This window comes from Protopterus annectens, chromosome 9.part0 (assembly GCF_019279795.1).
Source record: "Protopterus annectens isolate FY-2018-M chromosome 9.part0, PAN1.0, whole genome shotgun sequence".
In the NCBI taxonomy this organism is placed as follows: domain Eukaryota; kingdom Metazoa; phylum Chordata; order Ceratodontiformes; family Protopteridae; genus Protopterus; species Protopterus annectens.
In genome coordinates this window covers 1,075,199,618-1,075,223,174 of record NC_056743.1, presented here as the reverse complement: position 1 = coordinate 1,075,223,174, position 23,557 = coordinate 1,075,199,618, and positions in this window count along the sequence as shown.

Sequence of the window (23,557 nt, the reverse complement as noted above, 5' to 3'; positions counted from 1 at the left end):
GCTTATAGGGCAATAGTTCCCGGGGTCTGTTGTGGCTCCACCTTTGTGGAGTGGAATAACCGTTACTGTGCGCCACTCTATGGGCATGTAGCCTGTGGAGAGGCTGAGTTTGAACAGTGTGTTTACGTGAGGGATTAGTTCATCTTTGAGCTCGTGTAGGACACAGCCTGGGACACTGTCCGGTCCCATTGATGCTGTGTTTTTGGCTTTGGAGAAGGCTGTTTTAACCTGAGTGTCAGTGATTTCAGGGGCACTACATTCTTCTGGTATGCCTATGGGCCCTTTTGGGGGTGAGAGGGGGGTGAAGTTTGCACTGAACTGGTCTGCCAGGATGTTGGCGATATCTGTCGGTTCAGTGTATTTTGTGCCATTCTGCACTAACTCTGAGCAGATCTGAGAATTGCCACTTAGATTCTTGACATAGCTAAAGAATGCCTTGTGGTTATCTTTGGAGTCCTTGGCAATTTTTCTTTCAAAGCTAGCCTTGGATGATATTTTATGAGGGATCGTAGTTTCTTGCTGATACTGATCAGGGATGTCTTACCTTCTTGTGATTTACTCAGTCATACATAAAAAAACATTGACATACCACAAAACACGAACATACTGTTACTGAAGAAGTCTCCAAATAAAGCTGCCACTTAAATTAGGGTTATTTTGCACCCCAAAAGAAGAAAGGTCCTGCTATCAGCAGAACACTAGATTAATTACTATCCTACATTGTTGCTATACTGAGTGCTTTTGAGAACATTTGAATACTGTTGTCCTGAAGATCGGTGGTCTTCTGAGACTGGGACTTGCAGCTCACCTTTATTCAGTGGCCCTTCCATTATCCACATTTCTTGCTATGTCTCAAATGACAAAGAATTATTTTGTCAGTTTACAGTATATCCCCAGCTCAGGCAATACATCACTGGGCATTACTAGCCTCTCCATGAAAAAAGATGTTCTCGTATGTAAAATGTCTTTCCAGCTGTCATCTTTGTTCCCTTCTGTATTCTCCCCCTTCATCTTTTCAACTCTCCCCCTTCACTTTTTCGACATAGTGCAGTGTTTCTAGATCATCTTTCTTCTGAGTCCTTGCGCAAGTCCAAGCCACTCCATACCATTATTTTAGTCGCTTAGCATTATACTCTTTAATGGTATCATTTCCCCAGGATCGTACAGTTTTTCAAGATATGAACATTTGTTTGTGAAAGTTTACAAAAAATGTAATTTGGGGTTTGTGTGCATTGTATATTACAGTATTTATGGAAAAGACTATGAATGCACTGACTATTATTACTGTAAATAATACTTCTCACTGATAACATTATTTGTACAGTTTTAATAGCTTATATTGTTTACAAAACTTACATTTGTTTATCTTATGCTTTTTAAGTTTATTTTTCAGAACATGCTCTGGAATACAAGGAAGTTTGTAGGCTTCCAGAGGTGCGACATTCCTCACAACATAGGTGGTAATGAGTTAAGGAGCACATTTGAAATCTGCTCCTTGCACTGTGCAGTCAAGCATCTTTCTGGCAATCACATAGCCAATCTACTTTAATACAGAAAATCCTTTTTTCATCCTCTGTCTTGCTCAAAGCCATCCCACCAGGATTGCTTATTTCTGTTGAAATCCCCCCTCTCTAAACTGACCAATATTGCATAACAAAATCCAGGATTCCAAAGTTCTACCAGCAATGTCGTTTGCCACAGTCCATTCTGGAGGTGACTGGTACTTTACCAGTCTGTATTAATTGCATATATTTTAATCTTGCTGTCCAACCCAATGTGACTTTTACAGAAGTACTATAAACAGGACATCACTAAATACTGTGAGTACTCCAGTGCTAGCTGTCTCTTCCTTGACAGTTCCCCTGTGCCGTCCATATTTTGCTTCTGAAGAGAAGGCTCTTAATGCACTCTACACTTCAGAGCAGTATTTCCCATAACTTTTTAATTTTTCTAACAACCTCTGGTTACGTACAGTGCCAATGCCCTTGATAAAGTCCCGGATATGTCATATCCATATGACTACTGCCCATGATCATCTTAGTGGTGAGCTACTGATAGAACTGAATCCAGCTGGACTAACTAGACATCTGCAGTGTGGAGCTGGGCTACCTGCCATTATCTAGACAATAAGTATTCAGGAACTGTAGCAGCCTGAGGCACATTATCTTCTCAGTGACCTTATCCAGAATGGAAGTGATACTAATGGACTTATGGTTATCTGCAACAACCAGATTTAAGTAAAGGACGTTCTCCCTGAGCTAACAGAGATCCATTGAGCAGGTAATTTGTACAATATTGTACGTCTCCCCATCTCATTAAAATGTTATTGCATGCCCATTCACCTTTGCTCTTTAATGAGACTACCTTTGACTTCTCTAGTCTCTGTCCTCTCATCTCTGTGCTTTGTACCTTTTTCATGGTTTTCATCTGGAATTCTTGCTATAACCTGATAATTTTATTTATGGTTTCCAGAACTGCAGGTAGTGCACTGGTTGTGGCTTGACCATGGCCTGGAAGAGTTGAAGTATTACCTCTCTATTTCTGGTATAACCATAAGGATGCATTTAGTTTGTTGCTGCCGTTACCGTCTTACTCTGTTCCTGGTGCTTAATTCCAAGTTTGATCAACAACATATCACTTGTTGGGGGTGAAAGGGATTGTGGGATAAATTGTGCTGGAATAGGTGTTTCTTGTGGAGAACTTGTTGGCAAATAAACCAGTAATGTAATTTGGGTCAGAGTGGAGTAGAAGCCTTAAAAATATTCTGTTGAGTGCTACTCCTTAGTTTACTGTTATAATTAAAGAAGGATTTGTAATTGTCCTTCATATTAGAAACCAGTTTCCGATCTTGGCTTGCTTTACTCGTCCTTGTAGTGCTTTTTAATTTCTTGGTGATATTTTTATACTGTCTTCATTCTGAAGAGTTCTCACGTCACCATAAAGTTTAGAGAATTGATTTATCTTGTTATAAAGTTTGTCAGTTTTTATTTCCTATTCCATTTGGCTTTAGTTGGGACAGCTAGAGCTATCACGGTTGCCACCTTTTCAGATGCCCAAATTGGGACTTTTTTGTAGAAATGTGAGATTTTGCAGGATAAAACATACCCATGGCCAGTGCAAAGGACAGAGCTTCACTTTTTTGCCAAAATAAAAGCTTATTTTGTAGCATTTGAGTAGCTTATGCTATTCCATATAATATTTGTGTTTCAGATATAAAATAACTGTTTTTTGCAACTATTAAAGAAAATTTAAAAAATATATTTTGTCTTAAAATTTCAGGACATTTGCCATTTTTTAGTTTATTTTTTTTTTTGCAGGACACAATTGCCCAAAGTGGGACTGTCCCTTGTAAAGAGAGGCAGGTGGTAACCCTAAGAGCTAAGCATTTGTCTGTGGTCATAAAACTCCTTAGTGAGATTGTCTGCTGTGTCTTGGTTAATGGTAGTGATGATGTCCTAGGTAAATTTAGAGAGTTCATCATTCATGGCATTGACGGTACAGAGGCCTTACTTAATTACTTGACAATACCAGTTTGGTGACAAAGGTGCTACAGGTGCTGTCTAGAAATTCATGGAGGAGAAGTATTTGCAAATAGATTTCTTGAGGGATTATAAACTGCATCTTCTTAAGAAGGCTTTGTGACTGACTGTAATTCTGAAATTGGTGAGTAGCTTATTCCAAAGGGCTGGGGTTAAAGTGGAGAAAGCTTTTTCTCCTGTTGCTACTGCTGATCTTAACATGAGGTTATTTGCTTGTGATTTTAAGGACTATTGCTTCTAGTTACATACTTTTGCATTCTGTTATTTCTAGTTTTGTCTCATCTCAAATATGCCTTTACTAAAGCTTATACTTTTGTGTACTTGGCAGTCTACAAAGGATAGAATGTAGAGGCAAAAACGGGTGCTATACACTTCAAAATCTTTGTCTAGCAGACTTGTATTATTCCTTTTAGTATGTCACCAAATACTGAGATGAATTTCCATAATGTATTCCACTTCACTGGACGTAACATTATTAAATGACCTATCAGTATAGCTGTATTCATTAGTCTGTGTGCAGATGTTTGAAATTTGGCAGGAAAACTGCCATTTAACCTTGGATTTAATTTAAATCTGTAAATGCTGTCTCTCACCTCATCTTCCCTCAGCACTTAAAGCCAGATATAGCTGCCTAAATGCTTTATGGCAAAATAAATTTCTGCTGTAAGGCAGAAATCCATTCCAAGTTTATTTCCTTAGCTCTGTTTTTTTATCTAACCCCAAGCCACTACATCTTAAAACAGGATGTGTGTGTAGCAAGAAATTTATCCTGGACACACACAACTAATCGTCTGTCTGAAACAGTTATTGCAACTTTTTCTTGCTGGCAGAATATATTTCCTGAGTTACAGAGACAGCTAAGAAATTGTATAGAAAATTAAGTATGTGAGATGCAAGAACCAGACTTTTAAAACGTTGAAGCAAGGCTTGCTCAAAAACTTCAGTCATGAAGTTCCCAAACTAAGATCACAAGGGTGTGAGAGTTGTGGCACTGTGGGTGTAATATATGTGCAAATTCCTATTAATTAACTGTGCATAAAAAACTTTACCAGCAGTATCTGTAGAAGTTAAAAAAAATGTTATCTACACCCAGGAGTGAGGCTTTTACCCAAATCTCCAAGATGAGCAACTGTTTGAAAGACTGGTTAATTTCCTTCTACTGGGCTGAAAAAGAAATGAAATACTGATAAATAATGAGCTGGTAAATGCAGACAGGTATGCCTTTTTACCACGTACAAGATTATACAAAGATTTCTTAGTTACTGCAATACTGTGGTCTACATTTTTTCACTGTGGCCTGAATGTAAAGCTCAGAAGAATATATTTGTGTGTGTGTGTGTGTGTGTGTGTGTGTGTGTGTGTGTGTGTGTGTGTGTGTGTGTGTGTGTTTATAATATGATTTGTCAACCACAAATTTTATAATGCTATATCACCACCAAAAATACGGATGCAATAACTAGCGAGACTTTACTATTCTGTGTTGGTCTGTCTGCCTTCTGGACAAGCAGTGCACAACCTCTTCGTCTTGCGCAGACCACATTTAATGTGCATTAACTGGGGCCATGAAATCCCCCTTATGCATTAAAGCAGTATCCTTCAGCGATATCACCATCTTTTATATTACATTTTATAATCAGAAGTATATACATAGCCAGTGTTAGGGAAGGCATCTTCATCAAGCTGAGGGGGCATTTTCTGTTGATTAATGGAGAACACTATACTGTGGTAGTATGTTTGTGTAGTGCTCATAACATCAAGGCAGTAGAATAGTTTGGCAGCTGCCTACTACCACCCTGAGGTGCCTGATTTTGCAGACTGACTAGGATTTGCCCCATGCTTTTGCTGCATTCCTCATAAAACTTTTGCTTTTTTGTAAACCACTGAAAATTGTAGTCTAACAATAATATCAGATATTCGAGTTTTATACTTATTGTTGATTTTGTTTCAGAAAGTGCATGTTGATGCAAAACTGTTGTCCTATTAACTTTTTAACACCTCTGATTTTTGCCCTGCCCCTTATAATTGTCGTACTTACCATTCAGAAAACATATGTTGATACAAAAACCTGTTCTTAACAATATAATGGCATTGATTGTGTCCCTTCATAGTTTTGCCCTATAAGTTTGATTTTCTGGTAACTCACTGAGGATTACAGTCAGCACATACTGATGTAAAACCTGTTTTGATAACTTTTGAGTAAATTAAAAAATAAATAAAACACACTTCATACATATGGAAGACTAGTGTTTGCATCGATGTAAGGGAAACTGGCATTGATTCATGACCGCATTGTATGCACAGTCCAGTGTTCTCCATTATTGCCCATTTTCTTTTCTCACTTATCCATAACTATTGTAGGATTTCAAAGCATAATGCTCCTGGGTATGAACACTGCAATTTCCCTTTTGGAATAACTACAGGTACTGTCAGCTTTACTTCAATCTCATATTAGAAGTTAAAGGTTATTAAAGTGAAAACCTCTATACTGACATAATCAACCTAGTGACCACATCCACGACATTGGATTCTGGGAAATGAAGTTCACTGATGCCAGGATAGCCTACACCAAGTCGCCACAGTCCCATGTGGGATGATATACTGTGGTAGGGTTTTGACTTTGTTCCTCAGAGAGTTCCTCACAAACTTTTGTAAAATATTACCTAGATAGAACGATACAGAAGATTATAATGTATTTTTTTCATACGTACAAACATGCATATATACATTAATTTGTTAACCAGGTAGGTGCTATGGTTCAAAGACCCAGTTCAAGCATGTTCCAGGCTACAAAGAAAATTAAGAACAATGCAATACAGTAAACAGAAATTTGATTACAAGATTTATAGTGAGGTAAAATATACAGCAGTATTATATTCAGTCAAATTAAAGGGTGCCAACTAATGGGACATCATGGGGTTAGTGCTCAGCTCAAATATTTTGCTGCTTTTGTGAATGACGCAGTAGAAACTCTGGAAGGAAATGTTAGCTTGTTTACCTGATGACATAAAGTAATGCAATAGGCTTAATACAAAACATATTGAATGGATGGAAGAGAGAATTGACAAAACTGGATAAGTGGCCTATAATTTGGAGGATTAAAATTCAATGCTAAAATGAAAAAAAAAAAGTCCCTCTGAGAATCAAAAATCGTAAGAAAGGGAAGAATATGTAACTGTAGCTGATGTTTTTATAAGAAGTAACAGACAGGGCACCTGTTGTAGTGCTGTCAGATGATGTGAAGAGAATAGGTGTGAAAAACAGCAGCAATGGCGAGTTCATGTGCAAAGATGTTTTTGTTACCACTTTTTGCTGTCATTATACTCTCATCAAGTAAAGGGGACTTTCTGATTCTAAAATATGTCGTTTTTACTTCAGGTACAGCAGCGAATGAGTATTTAAGTTTATGCTGTATGTGCCATATGCTGAGCAGCTGTCAAGTTCTGCTGGTGCCTTCTGATGACATCACTAGGTGGACAGACTGTGTGCAGTTCATTACTGCAAGGTATTGAATTGAAGAGTGTCTCACTTTATCACTAATCGGTTCTGAGATTCTGTAATATTGTACGTTACTGAATCTCCTTACAATTTCTGAGGATAGCCAAAACTTACCCAAGGACATGATGAAGCAGATGAGTCAGGTCAATGTTCCTGATACATCAGGTCCACCTGTGTGTCAGACCTGGTATTGCTGGTAGAGGGTCACTTCTGGCATAAGAGGAAGCTGCATGGCAAATAAGTTATTCAGTGCACAAGATTTATCTGTATACTCCCCATTCAAGATGAGGGATGTTGTAGGGCCACTAGTCAACCAGGGAATTAAATCTATTTTTGAAAACTGAGCACTGTGAGCTTTCCCCCAGGCATTTAGGGGATGACTCGCACAACACCAAACCAGGTGTATGCATAGTCACAAGCTGTCCTCTCCATCCCTGACCCCTAAAGTCCGCAGCACATTTCTTCCTGTATAATGAACTCAATACTACAAGCAGTACCAATTTCCAAAGACAGGTGGATCTCCTGCTTTGCTAAGAAGCCCTGTCAGTTCTATGAACATTTTTCATTCCAGCACTAATGCAGTCAATGCAAAACACACACAAACATACTTTACTGAATGCTATCCTTGCGGTAATTCACGTACCTGAAGTTTTCTTCCTAAGAGTGATCATCCCATGGTAGACCAGTATTTATTAGTGTTGTATCTGTGCTGTTAAAATGTATGCCAAGCATTATACACGTTGCTAGGAATCTTATCCTGTTCCATTTCTCTTTTTACTTTTTATTTGAATATAAATGCATTTAGTTATTGACCAATTTTTTGCCTGACTGAGAGGGTGATTAATCGTGGTGCAGTCTCTGCTGCTTTATGTTTTACTGTTGGAAACAGAAAACATGCCTTTCCACTACAAACTGTTTATCACCCATTGCATCATCAAAATGCAGGACCTCATGGCTCAAAATCATGAAGAACCTGGAAGCTGCCCAGCATGCAAGAAAAATGAACACAAGTTTATTAAACATAATATCTTTCCAGTAAAGAAACTAAGCATGTGGTTCCGATGAAGAAACTAAAGTAAGAAAAACGTCATATTTAGCATCAGAAATTCTACTTTACTTGACTTAGAGTCTAAATATTGCAAAAAAGGTAAGCAAATACCTTGGTCCGTGATTTTAGTGGCATAAGAAGGTGCATCACAAGCATAAAACAATGCATCATCTCTCCTTATAGTCAGTTGATTAAAAATCTAGACTTCTGTGTGCAGTTCTGGATATTTAATAATTGTACTAACTTAGGACATAGGTGGAACATTTTTTCAGAATACTCAGTAAAGACAGATGTTGTGAGTGTTACCAGCTTTCATGAAGTCTTTACTCGAACTGCCTTCTAGAAAGAAGTGTTAGTGGACATTCGCACATGTAAAGCTATGTGTACCCCACATGCTACATGTTTCAAGTTAAAAAGTAAACCAGTTTTACATGTGTTCCATAACACAACATGTTTTATTTATACTGTACATTTTCAAAAGTATTTAACTGTGCAAAGCAGGCCATTTGAATTTTTGGTTAAATATTGGATCTTTTCTTCAAATCTGTAAACATAAAAATCTAGCAAGGCTAGACTTTCCACTGTGTGATACCATAAACCTCTTGTATCAGAGGCAACATGGGGTATATGCAAATAACCCTTTGAGGATATCAGGTGTTTCAGCTAAATGGCACTTAAAAATAAAAGTAAAAGAAAGTCATGGACATTCAGAATTGCCATTTAGCTGAAATACCTGATATCCTCAAAGGGTTATTTGCATATATCCCATGTTGCCTCTGATACAAGAGGTTTAAGGTATCACATAGTGGAAAGTCTAGCTTTGCTAAATTTTTCTTTGTGTTTTTTAACCAATTGGTTTTCCTGTGTGACCTTTTTACTCATTGTTTGTCAAATCTATAAACCTATCAGTAAATGCAACTTTTTCAGATTTTAGTATTCTGATAGAATCTTGAATTGTACATGTATTTGGCTGGTTTGTTCAGTGGTCTTTCATATCTGCAGTATTTAATATGAGTGTTTTCCTGGACACCTGAGCTTCATTTTGGAATAGTTTCTCGCTGTAGTGCAGCATTATTTGGGGACACGGATAGAGGAGTCTTTTTTTTTTCTTCTTCTCTCTTTCTGCAACTATTGATCATCAGAACTCTGAAAGTTTATTTTATTGAGGCAGTACTAGTTGAGAGAATTTTGGTTGGTGGTCTTTGAATTTTACTATATTTGTCTTATACAAAAGCCTGAGAGTCCAACTTTGCAGCTTTATTTTTTCTGCTTGAATAACTGAAGACCTAGATTAAACTGTTTTACCATCTGCTTTAGCAGATTTTCCCACAGCTTTTGTATTCTCACATCTGACATGGAGGTAGTAAAATTTTGTTTCATTTGAATTCATTCAATTCTCTCTTGCTTTGTTTTGATTATTGGGCATCAGTAAATGTAAGTCTAGCAGGTAGTTTGCTTTTTAGCCTTCTTTTCATTAGCAGATGAACTGATAAGATGCAGATCTGCAATGGAGCATTTTTATATTGTACAACTACACGATGACAATTCTCATAGCTTTTGCAACAGTTCTTTCTCAGGACTCTACCATCTGGACATTCCTCTTTATTAGTTCATTAGATTGCAAATAGTGTGGACTGGACATTTTGGTCAATATTCGTATCTTGATCAGTTCATTTGCACTGGGGTACTAAGTAGCTCTTCATAGTCATCCAAATTCAATAAAAAGGGAACATCCCACTACATGAGACTTTGCCATCTACACAGTGCAGCTAACCTAGTCATGCACAGGTATGCAGCAGAGCACCTACCACCTGTGCTGCAGCACAGGTACTAAAAGGTCAAAAGTAACACCTGAAGACAGGCCTCCCCATCCCAGGACATGTGTGAGCCTACACACACACACACACACACACACACACACACACACACACACACACACACACACACACACACACACACACACACACACACACATATATACACAAACACACACACACACACACACACACACACACACACACACACTAGCCATTTATCCAACAGTGATGGGCCAACTCACACACTGTCCCAGTGCTTTACACATACACACCTATTCTTCTATATACATAACACAGCACACTTACATTGACTATCTTGTGCAGGGTGAACTTTCCTTTTTTCACACTGCATAGATTCCCACTGTTGGAAGGCATAGGTGTGAGCCACAAACATATGCCACATGCTTAATGTTGTTGAAACCCCGCCTTGCCCCACAGCTATTTAGTTTGGTTGTTTGTGAATCCAGAAGTATGCAAGAACTATAACTGTGCAGCAAGCAAGGGAGGTCATTTGCATAGACACCTTATACATTGTACCACATTTGGTTATGCCTGGAACCTCTATACCTAAAGTGTACAATGGCAATTTTAGATAATGGGGAGAGTCTTTTAATTAGAACAGCCATGCAGAGTATGCAGGACCACTTATGCTCATCTTTCTTGCTTTACAAATGACCACGAATACTAGTCTATATGCCCAAATACCTATTCAGTCATAAATCTTCTGAATTTTGAACTTGTTTTGTGTACTGTTACCAAATATGAGAATATCCAATATCTCCTGTCTTGAGAGTATAGACTTAAATGCATTACAGTTGCACATGTGCTGTCTGTTAGTTTAGTACTTGCAATAAACTAAACATGTATATTGCTTCCTTAAATTGAACTAATATGTGTCTTTTTGGCTATGTGGTTTTCTTGGAACTGGCTATACTAACATCTCTTCCTTTGGATTGTTGTTGTAACTGGAATGTACTGTTTCTTTGGGACAGCATTTCTAGCCAGTGCATTATCTTTCTTGCTATTTTGGCAGTTTATTATTCCCAGATGTGATTTTTTCTTTTCTCACCCATTTGTCATATCAGATGACTGAAGTCTATTATTTTGTCAGCTTTAAACATCCGATAGTAGACACAACATATTTCTCAAACATAAGGCTAGCTTCCTTTCCTTACTGTTCTTTTTTGTGTCAGACAGTTTGACACCTTTAACTTCTTTCAGTAAATGTATTTCTAAGTCAGTGTTAATACAGCTTTGAAATTATTTTTACTTTCTCCTGTCATTGTCAAGTGTGGTATTTACTAAAGAATCTCTAATTAGTAATTATTCAAGCTTATACGGTAAATATACACTGTTCAACATATACTAAATATAATTCCATGTATGGTCTGCATTTCACTCTGATTATTTTTTATCTTAAGTAACATCCCCTGGAATGCTGAAGTTGTCTCAGACAAATACTTTGAGGTATACTTTACAAATGTTTGTGGTCTGTGTCAGTCTGAAGTATTTTACAATAGATGTATTCATGGAACTTCTCACATCTGTAAAGTACTACTGCCAATTCCTTTATTAGTGCATCTCTTTTTTTATCTATAAATGCTATTGACCCATGAGAAGCTGGTCTGTCCACTTTTAGATTCACAACCCCTTTAACATTCTGGTTTGCAACTACCTGCAAAACAGCTGACTTGCATAGTATTTTAATTCTAGCTTCCCGAGTGTTTCAAGCTCTCTTGTTCGTAGGTCGATTCACATACTACATTTTGCTATAAAAGTTTTCTTAGATGCATAGTTATTTATCTTAATCATATCAGATACAAACTTTTCAAGATACTGCATCATTCCTAGAGATTTCTATAGCACTTGCTTGTATTCAGGATTTGGTCTTTGCACAATGCTTTAACTTTCTACATCAACTATCAGCCTACCTGTGACATTAGAATAGGACCCATGTATTTCATTTTTTCTCTCCACGTTATAATTTGTTGTTATTTAGCTTGGAATTATGTTGTCTTAAGGTATTCAACAGATGTAGCAAATTGCTGTCATTCTATTCTAATAGGATATAATTTATGTGCGTAACATATTTCGAGCATTTAATTACGTGGCCAACAGTTTTTTGGAACTCCTCTAGTGCTGATGAATTACTAAATGGATGTTTAAGGAATCTGTACCTTCCAAAAGGCATATCAAAATAACACAGTTTAGCATTTTCTGGTAGAATCCATAATCTTGCCTGTTGTCTTGGAAAAAATAATTGAACACCTGACATTGTTGAGACCATTTTCTCAACTGTAAGTAATAGGTAATGCCCTCTTTTAATTACTTTACTTACATATTGTGGAGCAATACAAATACGAATCTTGTATTGCTTTACAGCAGTGACTACATTATTTGCCTATCATGTTGGCTGTAATGGTTTCTTAATGACAGTTAAGCTTTTTATTCTCTTTAAATGCCTGCTCCGTTATACTCCTGAGGCCTGCTGCTAGATTTCATGCAGTATGTATCACTGGCATTATATGTCAGGATTTATATGTTGTATTTTAGACTTAAACCCTTTCTCACACCTTCAGCCAGGACTGCCATTGCCCAAACTCACTTAATCTCCACCCTCCTATATGCATTCCCAATTTATACAAACCTATCCAAAAACAATCTTAAACAGTTAGCAACATCCTATAGTAACATAGCCAGATTTGCCACTGGTGCCCCTTTCCAAACCCATCACTGCCAAAATCTTAGCTCACTAGGCTGGCTGGAATTGCAAAACCAAATTCATTTCCAGCAACTTACTATTATTCACAAGATCTTGTATCATCCCATGGACACTCCTATTCTCTCCTACATCATCAGCCCTTATAAAAATCTGACATCCCTTCAATCAGCTAATAAGCTACTAGTAGCTACCTTTAAGTCCAACAATAAATCTGGAGATAGCTTGTTCTCAAACTCTGCTGGTAACTCCTGGAATGCACTTCCTACCAAACTAACAGCCCTTGCCTCAACCCAACTCTTCAAGAAGCAACTAAGACTCTTCCCCAAAGTACATTGGCTATGCCCATGTGCAAAGCCAGACTGACTCTTTCTCCCCTCACTATTCCTGTGTGACTTTCTAGCTACAACATTGAATGTCAGATGCTCAGATATTCACTAAGATTAGCTGTTGAACTTGCACACACACCAAGGTTCTATAAACCTCATAGCAATTGATACCTAAAAAAATATATATTATTTGATTAGCCTTTAGCTTAGAAATTGTATACATTTTTAATTACTTTCTCCAATTATTTCTACTATATTACTGTAATAGTACTCCATATAGTTACTGATTATAAAAATGTCTTGTCATATGTCTAAATGAACTGTACTTGTCTTGTTGGTACTCTTGTAATTTGTTTCATTGTTGGAGCTTTTCTCCCCGGGCCTCTGCTGAAAATGGACATATATCCAGTCAGACTATCCCGGTCAACAAATGTAAAATAAAAATAAATAAAAAAATTCCTGGCAAGCTTCCAAAGCCTGTAAATAATTCAACATATTCATGAAATTTAACATTGCTTTGGCTCTGTAAAGTATTCATGTTGTCTCTACAATTCTGTAACTGTTCCTGAATTTGTACAGGAATGCATTCTGTCTTTACTTTTAGATTATGAATTTGTTTTACCAATTCTAGCATCTAACAAGCTATGTGATCCACAATATTAGTAGAATATACTTAGTGTCACTATTTAAAAATTTCTTGTACTTATTTTTCAGTCACCTGTCATTAGATTTTGACTCATTGGCTTTATAATGTGTCCTGAATATGCTAACAATATGTACACAGGTTTTTTATTTTTGTATCTTTCAGGCCTAGTTCTTCAAAAATATCTTTGACAAGCTATTACACTTAATAACCTTTACACAAGACAGTTCAGCACAGAATAACAATCTGCTATATTGCACAGGAAGACACGTATGTGGGAAACTAGGCAATCATGATCCTGTCTCCTTGCGTTACAAGAGTCAAGAGACTTTATACTTTTTATTAAAAGCAACATTATTATGACAATTATAAAATGGCCATGAAAATTAGAAATGAACACTACAGCATTAATTTTGCTAACTAAGATCGCGATTGTTTGCTTATGACATTCCATATTAAGTGTAAGTTCCAAATTCCATGTTAGAACTTTCTACTCTGAATACAGCTTATCCTTTTCTAACCCTGTCAGCACTTGCTAGTATTAGGCAGGAAGCAAGCTAATAGATATATATACTGAAGGATATTCTGAATATTTCAATGTCGCTCTGATAGTATATTAGAAATCCCATGCACAGACAAATATTTCCCTTCTCTGTACTTCCTTCACATTCCCCTTAATGCTGTAAAGTATCACCTAAATCATAACGGCTATTTACAATTGGACAATGACTACATGTTTCAGGTGAACAGGCACTTTTTTTCACTTCCTATAAGAAATTTTTCACATGCTGTTTCTTTCTGACCCTGACATGCACAATCTTTACACAGTTGTCAAAAATATGGTTTTATTCTCAATGTAAATATGCCTATGTCATGATGTAGCAAAAATACAATTTGAATACTGTAAATAATCATCAGCAATCCATTCAATATTATAGCAATAACCCGTGGCGGGCTGTGGGTAAATCCAGCATTACTCACAACCAGCCATGAGTTATTGCTATTATACAATATTATTTAAGAAAGAAGTGACTTACTTTTCTTAAATAATATCTTTGTATAAGGGCACTGTGCTGTTCTTGCACTTTTCCTGCATCATGGGGCTTTTTTTTATGTAGTGTGCTTGCGTATGGAACGTACGTTCCCACGCTTATGTAGTACATCAGTGCTTTGGAAAGGAAGCAATGGAGAAAGGAAGATCCCTGTTGCTTTATTTATTCAAAAAAAAGTTTGAAAACCAGACAGTTCAGAGGGTATCAGAGAGACAGGGGCTATACAAGGAAAATCAAGTAGGTTTCTTTAGTTTTGCATGATGTACCTGATTTTCCTTCATTTTTGCCCCGTCTCTCTCATAACTCTAAATTTTCCAAATTTCAAATTTCGTACTTCTCAACCTATTGGCTCAAGAAAACTGGAAAGCTGTAGCATATATTAATAGAAGAAAGTCCGAGTGACCAGACATTTTTCTATTGGTATATGCTGGATTTTACATTGAACACCCTGGTTGGGCTGTGACCAATCAGTGTGCACATGTTTGAATATTAATGCCCAGTCATTGTAGAATATATACTTTACTATGTACTTTTTCACATCCCCCCTTATACAGATTATCATATATTTTACTGAAATTTTGTAACACTTTATTTTAATTCTACTGCACTATGATCTTTATTAATAGTTGTCACTGGCAGATCTTCAATCAAATTCAAGTTAACACCTTGTCAGGAGTCTAATAATTTCAAATACTTACTTTAAGCATAAACAAATGTAAATTCAATTATATTATAATAGCTATACGCATGGACAACTTTAGGATCCTTCCTTCCCAAACAGAAAAAAATGTGGTTAACCATGCCCATTGAAAACTGTCAGCTTCTTTGGCATGTGAATACTCAGCAACTTTTTGAATTATTTTAAGGTGCCCATGGACGGGACCTGTGTTATCAGGAATAAAACAGCAGCACTACTTTTGGATGAGTGAGCACACATTTCCTTTTGAAGCCAAGGGTAAAGTCAAGTGCTATCTGTTTCTGTAGCCTGCACTGCACATTAGTCAGTTTTTGGGTTATCCAATTCATGGACTCAGAAGTGGAATTAGTCAACATTTCCAGGAGCTTAGATAATTTCTCAGTGCCCTTATAGACTTCACCGCCCCATAAGCAAATACAATGCTGCTCTAGAAATGACACCATCATCAAGATCTGTGAGCAAGCCATTTAAAAGCAGTTTGTTGTACAGTATTATGATATACCCAGGAGGGATCAATTTTATGAACTGCATTAGGAATGTCTTTAGTGTCTGTCCCACGATGAGCATTATAAATTTTGTCTTCCAGTAAAGCAGCTGTATGTCAACTAGCAGGAATAACATGTCCAATACAACAACCTGAGCAGTCTGTATGTAGTGAAGAAGGATGAGCTTGATTTCCACAAATGTAATAATGTTCATGTAATGCTGCCATGCCCTGCCATCCGGCCCCATCACAAATGTTTAAGTATTCTGCCAAAAGGGTTCCATTTTTATGATAGCAAACAAATTCTTTAGTAGTCATTGCTAGCAGAAGTGGCATTACATTAAAGAGGTAGAAACATGTAAACTTCTAATTTTCGGCAACAAAAATAAGATGAAATGTAGTATGAAGCTCAGAATCAGTCATGGGACAGGAATTGCTGGAATACCCCCATTATGTGCAGTAGGGAAATGTGTACATACCCAGCAGTTACTAACACTGAGGGTCTGTGTGCAAGTATGCAAGGCAGCAATAAAAGTATTAAACTGAGGATGCCATTTAGGTGCTCTTAGATCAATTTTAACCAAAAGCCTGTGTCTATTTTTAGTAAAGTGAGGCTGTCCATTATGAAATGGTTCAGTACATACAGTTCTGGTGGTAGCAGAGGATGAGGTACTTACACTTCCAGGTGACAGAAGCAAGTGAAAAAAAAATGATAAAAACACTAATTGTAGTGTTAAACGAAACACAAACCAAGTTCAGCAAGCTAAGACTCCAAGCTGTAGCAAAACGCTATAAAAAAGGCAATAAAATCCAAGTTGCAAGGGCTAAAGAACACAAACATTTAATTTAAGCGCTTTTCGTCTGCTATGTAGGCAAGACTTCTTCAGAAAACAGTGTTCCAATTAAAAAAACGCCATTTAAACAATCAGCTGTTACAGATTAAGCATATTTTTAAAGGCACAGTAAAGTAAAACTAGGAACACAAATGCTAATAAGTCTACCTACACAAAACAAAGTAAAAGTGTCCACAGTCTACTTCTACTTCTATTTAACTTTAAACAGTACTTTAAATACTTAATTTCAATATAAAAAATATATAAGAACATATATATATAAATAAAACTCCTATTACGTAATAAACCATGCATATTATTCAAAAAAAATCTTTAAGAGCTTTTATATGTATGCGCATATAACTAAAAATGCATACCTAGAATTATATATATAAAAATATATGAATCCATTATATGTACAATAAATATAAAAATCTTCATATTTAAGAAAAAGAATTCCATATGTTAAGAAAATTTATTATTATTAAATAAAATTTATTTTATTTTATTAATTTTATTTTGTTCTACTTTAGAATGAACAATTATTTCCTAAGGGTTCTAAGTCTAAGAATACTTGAAATGGAACAAGTATCGTTTAACCCAGGTTTGTGGCAAGCATTTAATTTAACCTGCCAAACTAGTTCTAGTTCTTCAAGTTTTAATTGCCTTGGTCCTCCTCTATAGTCTACTTTCATATCGTCTATAACAATAAACTTAAAACTATGCCCTATATTAGTGCAAATATGTTTAGCTAAGGCGTTGTCTAATTTCTGTTTATTAATAGCGTATTGATGTTCATACAGTCTATCACATAGTCTTCGCTCCGTTTTGCCCACATAAAATGAAGGGCACATTTTACACATAGCTAAATACACTATGAAGGTGGAATTGCAATTAAACTTCCCTCTTATTTTATAATGTGTACCATTGATAGTAAAAAAGTTAGTCACGTCAATATACTTACAAAAGTTACAATTTTCACATTTATTCATCCCTGGTCTACTAGTATGGGGGGTATTAATATGTTCTAGAATAGTTTTTAAGTTGTTTCCCTTTCTAAATGTGACCCTAGGTAGGTCACCCAATTTACTATGAATTATTTCATTTGTTTTAAATAAGTTCCAATTTTTCTTAAGAATATTGATACATAAGGAACTTTGTGGACTAAAAGTAATTATAAAGTTAACTCTATTATCATGAGTTAGGTCACCATTTGATTTAATAGGTTCAGCTAACCTATTGTTTTCCCTTTGTGAATCTAGTGTAGTTTTTCCAGAGAGAATTGGTAAAAAGAAGTTGTTGTTTCTCTTAATACTAACTTCATTAATCAAATTATCTAAAAGAACTTCCGGGTAGCCACGGACCAAAAACATACTCTTGAGTAATGAACACTCAAGAAGGAAGTCGGTGTCCAAAGTGGTCATTCTAGCAGCACGCACCAGTTGACCTTTGACCACCGACTTCTTTTGGTGGAAGGGGTGGTTACTAGAATAATGAAGAAAAGTGTTCGAGTAGGTTGACTTCCTATAAATTTTTGCTGTATAGCAGTTCAACCTATAATCTTTTACTAAATTAATATCCAAAAATGCAATACAATTTGTACTAAAAGTTGACGTAAATTGTAAAAACTCTGTTGTAGTATTCAAATAACGTACAAAGTCAGCACTAAGGGTTTCATCGCCATTAAATAAGATGAAAATATCATCTAGATAACGAGTATAGAAGACCAAATGATCACTAAAGGTATTATTAGTGGAGTTGAAAATAATTTGTGACTCCCAATAAGCCATTACACAATTAGCAACACTAGCCCCACAAGGCGACCCCATTGCTACACCTACTTTTTGATGGTAAAATGTGTCTTGAAATATCACAAAGTTATTACTCAACACTATGTCGATATGTTCCATAACCAAACTAACCTCACTATGAGAGGCCCTGTATTTATTAAGCAGAATTCCAACCCATTCAATAGCTATTATGTGGGGGATACATGTGTACAGGTCCTTTACATCAATAGTAAGGAAGTTAGTACTAGTGTTGAAACTGATAGAATTGATCTTGTCTAAAAAAGACCAAGAGTCTTTACATATTTGAACCTCCTGACACAAATACTTTTGAAGTAAGACATCTACAAATTTAGCAACAGAGTACGTGGGGGAACCCCTACTGTCCACTAGAGGTCTAAGTGGAGGGTTCTCGAGGTCGTTATGCATCTTGGGAATACCAAAGATACACGGAAACCTAGGATACAAAGTGACTATATAATTATATATATGTTGTTCAATTCTACCTTCAATGTATAAGTCTTCAATAAGATTTTTAATCAGATTATAAGCTTTATTTACTTCAGTTCGTGAACTCACTTCGTAAGCTGGAGTGTTCAATAACTTATACATCCAGTCTTTATAGTCAAAGTTGTCAAAAACAACTAAACCCCCTCCTTTATCAGGTTTACAAAACCTTAAATTCTGTGTTTTTATAAAGGACAGAAGCTCACGTTCTTGTTTGTTGGTATTATAGTGAGTCTGGTGTCTATGTGAATCATTGATCAAATCACGTATGTCAAATTCACATAATTGTTCAAAAGTCTGCAAAATTGGCACTAGAGGTGGATTAAAAGTACTAGGAGTATAAAAATTATTAGTAGGAATACTTATGCCATCAAAATTATTAAAGATTAATTTAAAATTCAATTTCCTAACAAATAGTTTAATATCTATAATAGTTTTAGCTAAATTAATAGGCTGCGTAGGGACAAAGCTTAAACCTTTAGAAAGGAACTCATCTAGCTCTGTACTGATGTTCACTGTAGAGAAATTATAAACTGTAAAGTCTTTAGCTTCATTCACAATAATTAAAGGATACTGATGGGCAACTACCTCGTCCATCTCAGGGCCAGTAGTTAAATCTAGTAATTCATCAGAAATGAAAGATACATCAACAGAGTCAAAGTCAACATCAAAATTAGTCCCAGTAACATTACAAAGCTTTAAAGGCGTTAAGTTTTGGGTTTGTTGAATTTCTGTTGATTGTTTCTCTGTTGGTAAACTGGCCGAAACGATTGTTTCGGCTTGGCACCTAAGTCCAGTCGTTTTGGAAAATTTTGCAACTGGTCACTATTACCATTAATTTTCTGGTTGTTGTTAGCACTACGCAGTCTATTACTCCAATTGGTATTTCCCATGTTCATCATTCGGTTATCATTCACATCTTGGTCGATGTTCTCAGCAGGGAAAATCTCACCAGTACCAGTCTGATCATAAGCTTGGTACCCTGTGTTAGTAGCACTAAAGGTACCAGGTTTAGATGCCATGTTAAACTGACTATTAGATTGACTGTCAGATGGCTGTTTTTTCCATACTTGAGCTTGGTGTGGGACTGGGTAGGCAGACTTAGTATTATACGCCTTACTGTCCCTTTCCAACTTCTTGGACTTAAGTCTCAATTTAGTCAAGTACTGGTCAATACTGGTGAATATACGACCATATTCATATTTGTATCTACCAAAATCAAGGTCAGACTGAATGCTTTGATCTAACGATGTTAAACTAGAGGACAAATCCTCTATCCATAGACCATAATGTTTAATCATCAAGTTCAGTAATTCTAGACCTTGTTTGTCAAACATATCAAGTAGTTCTAAATGGAAAACAAAGTTAGGTACTAAACCCGTTGGATAAGAATGCCGCCTTAAACCTTTAGGCACTATCCCACGGGAAATACACTCTCTAAAGTATGCAATTTCTAACTGGAGTTTTCTTAATTTCACCAGATATGCATCAAAAGATTTTAATTTATGAATAATGTCAGTATTGTTAGGGATGTTACCTTCCAAATTAATTTGATCTTGTTGGTCATTTCGAACATCTTGAGAAAAAGTAAATCCATTATTCAACCAAGAAGCAAGTAAGTTACCTTGCTTGTGGTTAAAACACTCATGTTGTACAACTGTAGGTCTTAGCTGTACAGGGGTATCCAATTCAACAATAACCAGGGCTGGAGAGCTGTTCTGATCCGTTCTTACACAAGCAGGCACATCTGGTATCTGATTTACTACATCTTTGAAAGAAGGAGCCAGCTCTATACGCTCACCCGGTAAGTTAGGAACAGGAGCAGTAGAATCAACGTAGTGTAGAGCTCTAGATTTAACGTGCTGCAAATGCTGTGTAGTAGGTTTATTCTTTTGCGCACAATCTATAGAAACTAAACCAGTAGAATTATCCTGTGTAGCCGGATCCGATTCTTGTTGATTACGGCCACTATAAACAGGCGGAAGCACTTGCTGAAGTCTAAGAGCATTATCGTGTAGAACATCAGTGTGCAGATCTTGTACTGGAAAGTTTTGGTTAAAAATACTATTAGTAGAAGTAGAACCAAAAGGTTTGTCTTGTGGAGCCGAGTCAAAATCTGGTAAATTACGGCCACTGTAAGCAGGTGCACAAGCAGGTTGTAGTGTAGGTGTTATTTGCGAATATAAACTGTGTAACTTACTTTGATTCATATCTATTTGATCGAGTCTTTTAAAAATAATGTCCATTTTCAGCATGATATTATCAACAGCATTTGTAGACAAGATCAATTCTATCAGTTTCAACACTAGTACTAACTTCCTTACTATTGATGTAAAGGACCTGTACACATGTATCCCCCACATAATAGCTATTGAATGGGTTGGAATTCTGCTTTATAAATACAGGGCCTCTCATAGTGAGGTTAGTTTGGTTATGGAACTTATCGACATAGTGTTGAGTAATAACTTTATGATATTTCAAGACACATTTTACCATCAAAAAGTAGGTGTAGCAATGGGGTCGCCTTGTGGGGCTAGTGTTGCTAATTGTGTAATGGCTTATTGGGAGTCACAATTTATTTTCAACTCCACTAATAATACCTTTAATGTTCATTTGGTCTTCTATACTCGTTATCTAGATGATATTTGGTGATGAAACCCTTAGTGCTGACTTTGTACGTTATTTGAATACAACAACAGAGTTTTTACAATTTACGTCAACTTTTAGCAAAAATTGTATTGCATTTTTGGATATTAATTTAGTAAAAGATTATAGGTTGAACTGCTATACAGCAAAAATTTATAGGAAGTCAACCTACTCTAACACTTTTCTTCATTATTCTAGTAACCACCCCTTCCACCAAAAGAAGTCGGTGGTCAAAGGTCAACTGGTGCTTGCTGCTAGAATGACCACTTTGGACACCGACTTCCTTCTTGAGTGTTCATTACTCAAGAGTATGTTTTTGGTCCGTGGCTACCCGGAAGTTCTTTTAGATAATTTGATTAATGAAGTTAGTATTAAGAGAAACAACAACTTCTTTTTACCAATTCTCTCTGGAAAAACTACACTAGATTCACAAAGGGAAAACAATAGGTTAGCTGAACCTATTAAATCAAATGGTGACCTAACTCATGATAATAGAGTTAACTTTATAATTACTTTTAGTCCACAAAGTTCCTTATGTATCAATATTCTTAAGAAAAATTGGAACTTATTTAAAACAAATGAAATAATTCATAGTAAATTGGGTGACCTACCTAGGGTCACATTTAGAAAGGGAAACAACTTAAAAACTATTCTAGAACATATTAATACCCCCATACTAGTAGACCAGGGATGAATAAATGTGAAAATTGTAACTTTGTAAGTATATTGACGTGACTAACTTTTTTACTATCAATGGTGCACGTTATAAAATAAGAGGGAAGTTTAATTGTAATTCCACCTTCATAGTGTATTTAGCTATGTGTAAAATGTGCCCTTCATTTTATGTGGGCAAACGGAGCGAAGACTACGTGATAGACTGTATGAACATCAATACGCTATTAATAAACAGAAATTAGACAACGCCTTAGCTAAACATATTTGCACTAATATAGGGCATAGTTTTAAGTTTATTGTTATAGACGATATGAAAGTAGACTATAGAGGAGGACCAAGGCAATTAAAACTTGAAGAACTAGAACTAGTTTGGCAGGTTAAATTAAATGCTTGCCACAAACCTGGGTTAAACGATACTTGTTCCATTTCAAGTATTCTTAGACTTAGAACCCTTAGGAAATAATTGTTCATTCTAAAGCAGAACAAAATAAAATTAATAAAATAAAATAAATTTTATTTAATAATAATAAATTTTCTTAACATATGGAATTCTTTTTCTTAAATATGAAGGTTTTTATATTTATTGTACATATAATGGATTCATATATTTTTATATATATAATTCTAGGTATGCATTTTTAGTTATATGCGCATACATATAAAAGCTCTTAAAAAAGATTTTTTTTTAATAATATGCATGGTTTATTACGTAATAGGAATTTTATTTTTATATATATAGGTTCTTATATATTTTTTATATTGAAATTAAGTATTTAAAGTACTGTTTAAAGTTAAATAGAAGTAGAAGTAGTTTGTGGACACTTTTACTTTGTTTTGTGTAGGTAGACTTATTAGCATTTGTGTTCCTAGTTTTACTTTACTGTGCCTTTAAAAATACGCTTAATCTGTAACAGCCGATTGTTTAAATGGCGGTTTTTTTAATTGGAACACTGTTTTCTGAAGAAGTTTTGCCTACATGGCAGACGAAAAGCGCTTAAATTAAATGTTTGTGTTCTTTAGCCCTTGCAACTTGGATTTTATTGCCTTTTTTATAGCGTTTTGCTACAGCTTGGAGTCTTGGCTTGCTGGACTTGGTTTGTGTTTCGTTTACCAGTTTGTGTGCCGCAATTTGTATTTTTCAGTTTTCAATGGCTTCAGGCTCAGCAATAGCCTCTTCTCCGTTTAAGCCTGACAGTACACCTGGAATTCTTAAACTTCCAACTAGTGATGGGCAAACCCACACTCCCGTTTTGGCGGTTGTTGTGGACAATCCAGATCCAGTATCG